Source organism: Gossypium hirsutum, chromosome D12 (assembly GCF_007990345.1).
Source record: "Gossypium hirsutum isolate 1008001.06 chromosome D12, Gossypium_hirsutum_v2.1, whole genome shotgun sequence".
In the NCBI taxonomy this organism is placed as follows: Eukaryota; Viridiplantae; Streptophyta; class Magnoliopsida; order Malvales; family Malvaceae; genus Gossypium; species Gossypium hirsutum.
Genome location: NC_053448.1, coordinates 27955866 through 27965395, shown reverse-complemented (window position 1 = coordinate 27965395; position 9530 = coordinate 27955866).

Sequence of the window (9530 nt, the reverse complement as noted above, 5' to 3'; positions counted from 1 at the left end):
ACAAATTGAAAATATATTAAAAAATCTTTATACTTAAATAATACTAAGATAGTTGCAACTTAGCAAACAAATGCTTCTAAAATAGTAGCAAAATTAACAATAAAATAAGAGTTATACTAATAAAGAATGAGGTGGATGAATGCGGAAGCGGATCGTAAAGTTTGTCAAAGTCGCGGATTTGACTTAGAGCTCTAGACGTTTGGAAAGAAACTTGAGTTTTGACACAACCTAAAACACAATTAAAACCAAGTCAAACAAAATAAATAAATAAGATAAATAAATAGAATAATAAATAAAAGATTAGAATAATAAAGAAGAAAATACAGAAGATAGATGGAAAAAGTAGAACGTGATAAGCCTTGAAAACAAGAAGAATCTACAACTCCAAGATAGAAACTCTGCAAGAAAAAGTTTGAAGATGATCCCCATAATCTGAAAAGATTGTGAAAACTCTTCTAAAAAAACCGAAGAGAAATTCTTAAAGAGAAAACTCAAAAAGAATTTATTAACTTAAAAGAAAAGTTGAATAATATTGAATTGAATGATTTATGTACAATGCAAAGGCCTATATATAGGCTAACTAAATAAATCTAAATAAAACTCTTAAGTATACTAGAACTCTAATTAATCTAAATAATAAGTAGTTTTAAACTAAACTTTCTTGTTGACATAAAACTCCTAAATAACTTAAACTACTTAATAATTATAAAAAATTGGAATAATAAAATAACAAAATAATAAGAGCTGATAAATACAATATTGAGATCATATATAATAAAAATTAAACCCAAAACTCGAACTCAATATGATTTAAACTTGAATTAAAAGCTCAAAACTCGTAATTCCTGTCATAGTCCCATCCAGAAATTCTGCTCACACAATCTTCACTAAAACGAACATAACATGAGTTCCCGAACTTGAAATCGAGTGATTCAAAATGCATTTCGAAGCTAAGAGATATATCTTCGAATGCTATGTAGACACCTTAATCCATAAATGCCTGGATCCCATACATATATTTATCGCAACTTGACTAATCTTTTCAGCTTAAAAATTTGTAATTTCAGTGAATGAAATTTAAATAAATTTCACCCCATCCATGCATGTATCATTCCCCCTTTCCTTGAAAAGATTCGTCTTTGAATCTTGTCTTTGATCGAATCTTAGTTTAATTTGCTTGGCCTTTGACATTGTTGTTGGGCCTTGAGGTAGTGTAAGCCATCATATCCATGGGTTTGAAATTGGGTCTTGAGACTCACATCATTTTCGATCACTTTTTTTGTGAGAAATATTTCTTTATACTCTAAAATAATTTCAAGAAATAGTATGTAAAATTTTAGATTGTTTGAAAAACGTTTACCCACAAAAAATATTTTTTTTTGAAAACTTTCAAGGTAAAAAAATTGTTTTGAGGCTGTTTGCTAAAAATCAGTTTATAATAACAAAAAGAACACCTAAAAATGCCAAAATCTGATACCAAATGATAAAGAATGAGGCGGATGAATGCGGAAGCGGATTGTAAAGTTTGTCAAAGTAGCGGACTTGAGTTAGGGCTCTAGACGTTTGAAAAGAAACTTGAGTTTTGACACAACCTGAAACACAATCAAAACCAAGTCAAACAAAATAAATAAATAGATAAGATAAGATAAATAAATAGAATAATAAAGAAGATAGATGGAAAAGGTAGAACGTAATATGTAGAAGTCTTAAGAAGCCATGGAAACAAGAAGAATCCATAACCCTCTTCAAGCGGCTCTAATTTCCCCTCCAAGATAGAAAACTTGGTAAGAAAAAATTTGAAGATGATCCCCACAATTTGGAAAGATTATTAAAACTCTTCTAAAAAAACTCAAGAGAAATTCTTGAAAAGAAAACTAAAAAAGAATTTATGAACTCAAAAAAGAAATTGAATAATATTGAATTGAATTATTTGTGTATAATGCAAAGGCCTATATATGGGCTAGCTAAATAAATTTAAATAAAACTCTTAAGTATACTAGAACTCTAATTAATCTTAACAAGAAGTAGTTTTAAACTAAACTTTCATGTTGATATAAAACTCCTAAATAACTTAAACTATTCAATAATTATTAAAAATTCAGAATAATAAAATAATAAAATAATAAGAGCTGATAAATATAATATTGGACTCATATATAATAAAAATTAAGCCCAAAACCTGAATCCAATATGATTTAAACTCGAATTAAAAGCCGAAACTTGTAATTCCCGTTATAATCCCGTCCAGAAATTCTGCTTGCGCAGTCTTCATTAAAACGATCATAACTTAAGTTCCCGAACTCAAAATCGAGTGATTCAAAATGCATTTCGAAGTTAAGAGATAGATCTTCAAACATCATGAGACATATCAACCCAGAAATGCCAAGATCCTATCCAAAAAATCATTGCAAGTCTGCTGATTTCCCATGCTTGAAAATTGGCAGCTTTGGTGATTGGAATTTAATAAATTTTACCCCATCCGTGTATGTATCATTCCCCCTTTCCTCAAAAAGATTCATCCTCGAATCTTGTATTTGATCAAATCGTGATTTGATTTGCTTAGCCTTGACATTGTTGTTGGGCATTGAGGTAGTGTGACCCCATCACATTCATGGGTCTAAAATTGTGTCTTAAGACTTGCATCATATACAATATTAAAAAATAACAACAAAATAGTAATAATATAATAGCAAAATGACAACAAAATAATAGCAAAAATAATAGGCAGATTCGAGTTGGGCTTGGGCGAAAGAAATATTACCTAATACCCGACCCATTTTGAAAACAAGCATTTTTTTTGTTCAAACTCATTTTTAAGTCTATATTTTTACCCAAACCCTCCTACTTTTTGGACGAACCTTCGAGTCTGGACAAATGACCTGATTTATGATCAGATCTAATTCATGGTAAAGAGCTTACAAATACTTTATCTTATAAAAAATATATTTATTGTTAAACTCGTAATTTGATGGTTTTATAATAACATAAAAATAAAATATCAATAATTAATTAATTGTCAATAAAATTAATGTGAAAAATGAAATTTTATTAAAATATAAATTATATATAATACCCAAAACTTATGTATCATATATTATATTACATCATATATATTTAATATAACAAGGTGGATACATTACATTTGCGACAAATAGCACTCACTTATTTATTTATTTATAATTTAATCATTAAATTTATTTTTAATAAAATTATATTATAAATATAAAACCAATATTATTACAAAAAAAAAGATAAACTAAACTAAAAAAACGTTACCACATATTATATACAATTGTTACGAATATAATTGATATATATTATTATATACAATTGTAAGAAAATATTTTTTTTAATGATGGTTGAACACAATTATTTTATTCTCGCTACATACAATGATAAAATTGTATATAATTTTTCAATATTTTAAAATTAAAAAAATTAAAAATATGATATAAAATTTTATTCTGCTTATTGTTTTCCAAGGAATGTTTTTAATTTTCAACTCTAACTAAAATTTTTAAATATTATATAAAAATGATTTTTTCAAGTCATTTTATATTAAAATAAATTATACTTTAAAGTATACGATAACACTATATATTTGAACCGTACATTGCACGGATATGCAAATTAATATAGATTATATATTACAATATTTTAAGTTTTAGGTAACATGGAAGTTTAATTTAATGATACGTGTTATGATGATACGTGATAATTTTATTATTTACATCCATACTTTTGTTATTTTAAAGATAGAATACAATTTAAAATTACAACACATTATCTGAATATAATTTATAAATTTAAATATTTAAAATACTCAAAGTACACACTCTATTATGCATGTATTTTATAAAATTGATAAAATTTTAACAATTAAAAACAACATCATATTATTGATATAAATTTAATTTTATAAAACTATTAAATATTTTAAAATTTTTAAAATAATATTATTTCAAACATAGATTATTTATAAATTTAAAATAATTAAAATAATTAATTTTATTATTATTTATTAAAATTATATTATTTATTAAAATTTTTAAAATAATATTATTTCAAACATAGATTATTTATAAATTTAAAATAATTAAAATAATTAATTTTATTATTAATTAAATTTATATAGGTGAAGATCTCAATAAGAAAAATTGTTATTTAAGTATAAAATTAAAACCAAAATTTAAATAATAATTAAAATCAAATATTGATTAACACATATTATCTTCATTACACGATTATTTTCTTAAATTAATGGTTATATATAAATTATTTATTTTAATCACAAGCATTTTATTCACTTATTTAAATTGAATGAAATACATGCATGATTTTAATTGAAAATATGATTGATTGAGACACATAATATCATAACATGATTTAAATAAACTTTATTGAATTGATACAATCATCCTAGTCAAAACAGAATTAAGCTACCATTGTTGATGAAAAAACAACAAAACAATTTGTAAACATATTGAATAATTAAGAAAGAGCAAAAAGGAAGAAGAAACTGTAATGACCACGTTTTGACTTGGAGCTAGGTACAGTGATGGATCGGGTCAGGAAATAGTGGAGAAATTTTGAAATTTACTAAATAGGAATTTTTAGTATTAAATTAAGAAGTATTTAGACTTGATAGGAGATAAGAAAATATTTCCGAGATAGAAAAGATTTAAATAGAAGCTTAGACTAAATTGAAAGAGTATAAAAATTGTTGTGGTAGAAGTAGGAATTTAGAAAGTTGAGAGATACATAGTGGTAGTAGAAAGGAAGGAAGGATTAAGAAGAAATTTAACCAAGTGTAAAGATGGTGTAATGATATTTTAAGGTGTAATGATGATGGGTAAAAGTGTAAAGATGGATGGCTTGAGGACTTATTAGCAAATTGACCATTTAATAAAAATGTGAGATATTTTTTAGTAGAAATGTGTAGAAAAGTGGAGAAAAGATGAAAGATATCATCTTTTCTCAAACACCAAACCGTCACTCACCCTTCAAATCCATCCAACTTTTCTTTTATTTCCTTTTATATCCTTCCTCTATTATTGAACCATCTAAGCTTCAAACCTTCATTTTTATTTGAAATTTCTTTAGTAAAAGCTAAAAAAAAAAACTAGTGAGCAACTTTATTTCATGAGGAAACTTCTATAGATGGGTTAAAAGAGACAAAGACATGAGTTAGGGTTTTCAAAGAGTTAAGGTAAGAATGATGGAAACTCTCATAACATACATGTTTATTTTCATAATCTAGCATATAAAAGTTATTTAATTTTAGTTTGAACTTATAAATGCTATATGTTGTTATGAAATTGAAGAAAAAGAGAAGAAATTTGAGGACAAAAGTGAAGGGAAAAGAAAAGAAGTGGCCAAGGAGTAGAAGAGAAGAAAAACTCATCATCCAAATTTTGATTGTAAGTACTTCAAGTAGTAATTTTGTTTAAGTTATGTTAATTAGATAATTATGTTAATTAAGTATTTTAATTACTAAATTAATGATATCATAATAAGTATTTAGTAGGGGTAAATAATGTAAATTTTATGAATTTTGACTTTGGTGTACCATTATATGACGTATTGTGGTGATAATGAAAAAAAGACTAGATTGAAAGAAATTAAAATATGTTATGATATTATGAATATGTGGAAAGTGAGTTTAAATGAAGTGATGTAAAATTTATAGTGTTGTATGTGGTAAAAATGAAGAGAATTTACAAGTTTTAGTGTTATTATTGTGATAAGGACTAAATCATAAAAAATACAAAGTTATATTATTTTTTATCAAGTGAATGAATGAAAAAATTTAATAATAAGAAAAGCCCATGTAGACGAGTCCTGAACTATTGGGATATTGATGGCATGCCATTAAAGAAAACTAGTGTGCTTATCGTATTATTTCGCACTTCAGTGCTTATCGTTGTAAAAATTTGCACTTTGGTGCTTATCATTATTATTTTGCACTTCGGTGCTTATCGTTATTTGCACTTTGTGCTTGGTGATATATGATATGCATTAACAATGCATTATCGATTTATTTCCGTATATCCTAAGTGTTCAACTAGTCTACATTGGGCTACAGTGTCGTAATTCAGCTATTATCAATTAATGAGTTACGGTAAGTAATGGTAAGCACTATTTGAGAAAAATGTTGAACTCTAGGCATTAACTTGATATGAATTATATGTCTATTTATTTTATATTTTTATTAGTAGTAGATTATAAAAATCTTGAAGTACTTACTAAGTCTTCACAGACTTACCACGTTAATTCTCTAATGCGTTGGTGCAGTAGATCTCGTTGGGCTAATATTGAGGTCGAGTGCATCCCATCTCATCACCACTCCAAGAGACAGGGTTGTATGTATAAATTTTGTGGTTAGTATGGTATGTACATAGGTTCTTGGTATAGGTGAATGTTAGATGGACTAAAATGCAAACTTTGGAAACCTTGTTATTTTGGTGATCTAATGGCATATTTTGTAAGCTTTTGAAAGGAATTTATAATAGCTTAACATATGCATGCATTTATAATGTTATTATATAGATTTTGTGGTGAATTTTAATGAGTTTGAGGGTAATTGAATTGGTTTGGAAGTGTTTAAATGTTTTGAATTAGTGTATGGGGCTTTTTAGCCAATTTTCCAACTATTTTTGTGTCATTAAAACCTAAGGTATCGATACCTAAGGGTAAGGTATTCATACCTTGACCAAAAATCAAATTTTTGCGAAACATAGAGCAATTTTGGTATCGTTTTTGAGGTGGGTATTGACATAAAAGCCTAGGTATCCATACCTAGGCCTAAATTATCGATACTTTCATCAAAACTTGAATTTTTGGAGTTCTATAATACTATTTTGGTATCAATTTTGTGCAGTGGTATAGATACCTTTCATAAGGTATTGATACCTTTTGTTTAAGTATCGATATCTTGCCCCTGTTTTGAGTAAAAACAATTTTTAAATTATTTCCAAATGCAAACGAACAACCATTAATAACCCCAGATGTTTATATTAATAATTTTTGGGTTAAATAAGTTAATACACTATGTATGAATGATTAAATTATACAATATCTAGCCAAAACCGCTTCCTCCAATTCTCATAGCTGCTCTTCCACAAACTGCTCCTCAAGGTGGACAACCAAGAGAGTAATTTCTCAAGGATTTTCTGGCTAAGCAAAATATGGATGTTTATGCATGGAAAGAAAGAAAGTAATTGGGAAAAATGAAATGAGAGTGAGGGATGAATGATGTTTGAGAAATGATGAATAATAAAGGGATGATTGAAATGAAGAATGAAGGTGGGTATTTACAGTGAAGGATGGTAGGTGTGTTTACAAAAAATATCATGATGAATCCCTTAGGTTTCTCCTTCCTATGGTCGGCCATAATTTGTAGAGAAATGAGTTGTTTGGTTGCTTGATTCATGCATGATATCATGCTTGAATCAAGCAAGGGGTGGATGGTTTCTTGGACAAAATTGGTGTGCTATTTTCTAATTTATTTTTAAGTGTAGGGACCTCCAGTAGATCTCCCAAAAGTGAATTTATGATCAGTCCAAATGGCTTTGCTGAATTGGGCTTGTTCTCCTTTGTTTGGACAGTTTCATGACCCAATTGTTTACCAGACTTATCCACCAATTGACCCTTCTTCAATTGGATCAAATCAACTTCTTCTTGACCCATTTTGTATGTGTTTGTCATTCATATGGAGTGAAATTGAGCATGTCCATGCAATTTTATTTAATAAATAAATCATGCATAATTTCCTTAGTCCAACTGCATTAAAAATGTAAAGATCAATAAGTAGCATAAAATAATTATGTACAAATTTAATACAAAAATAGCATAAAATCACATTCTTCATTAAATCATGGTCATTATTGAAATATAAATAAAATTCCCCCAATTAGTAATAAAATACTCGAGATTAATATTATTTTTAAGTAAAAAGGTGTCATAAACTATTAAAAAAACCTATATAAATTAGAGTTTACAACCCCAAAACATAATCTATTGCTCGTCCCAAATAATGTAAAGCAATAATTTAGATAAGACAATCTTGCAATAATCTAAATAGATTCCTTAAGCAGAATCAACTTTTTCCCATAGACATACATCAATAAAGTCAAGCTCACAAACTATTTTTGTTGACAAGTTTCTCACATGCAAACATTATTTCAAAACTTTATTCTAAGTGCAGGAAAATGATAGCATAAGTCCTGAAGTGCATGCTTTTCAAGATCATACATAATATTTACCAATTCAATCAAAATTTCCTTATCAATTAGGCAAAACAATCACAAAGTTTAATTAGTAGTCCTTATATGTTGAACTTAGGAATTCCTCTCCACTAATGTAGTCGGTATAATCATCCAAATCAATAGGTCCTTTATAGGGTTGTAATGGGGCTAGGCTCGAGTAGGGATAAAGAAAAGTGAATTTTTAGGTTCAATAATCTTAACCCTAACTTTGCCTTGGATCTTTTTGAGGTACATCCTTCCTACTAATGGGTTTTGTAAACGGAAAAATATATAGGATTTTTCCTATGTAATTTATCACCTTTTTACTTAAATCCATTGTTAAAACTAAGTAATTGTTTAATAAAATAATGAAATATGTGAAAATATGAAATTAGAACATAGAAATTATTAAAATGTGATTTTATACTTTATTATATAGTTTTCATGCAATAAATGGCTTATTTTATATTAATTTGAATATATTGTATTTTTTAAGACATAAAGTGGGCCATGCATGATTAAATTAAATAATAAAATATAAAATTATATTTAATAATTCATTTTAAAATATTTCATTAATAATTTGGATTTTAATTAATTAATTAAATTGGATAAATTTAATTCTTTGGTCCTCTAACTTGTTGTTTATTTTGGACAGGTCTGATAGCTTTGCTGGATTACAAAACCGTCCAAATTGGAGACCAAGTCAACCCAAAATTCGGCTGCACATGGCTGTCCATAAACCACTTTTTGGTTTAATTGCACAAGGTCCTTGAAGAGTTGAAGCAATTAGAGATTTACCTGAATATTTGTACTTGACCGAGTCTTAGTCCTGAGTTGTTGTGGCACTCAAATTGACCAAAAATCAAGGAAAAATCAGCTCAACTTACTAAAATTATGGCCAGCCACCCATGGAAGATGCTTCAAAAGATGGAAACTCCTATTTTTAGCAAACTATCTTTCTCTCCTCACCTATAAATAAGACACTTTCATCCCTCAATCATCTCTCAAGCATCCATCAAGCATCATTCTCTCTTTTTCTCTTAGCCTTTTCCATTCCCACGCCTAGGATCATCTCTTCATAAAGATTTTAGCAATTAAGCCTCTTAAAGAACCCTTGGTCGGCCACCTTGGAGAACCATCAGCAAAGGAGCAAAGCAAAGGAACGAATGAGTCTCGTCAGTTAGAGTTTTGGGTGATAGCCACTTTGATTTGGGTTTAATCTTTCTTTTCTTTAACTTAATATAAAGATGTTTGCTATGTGTTCTTTGTACTTGTTTACAA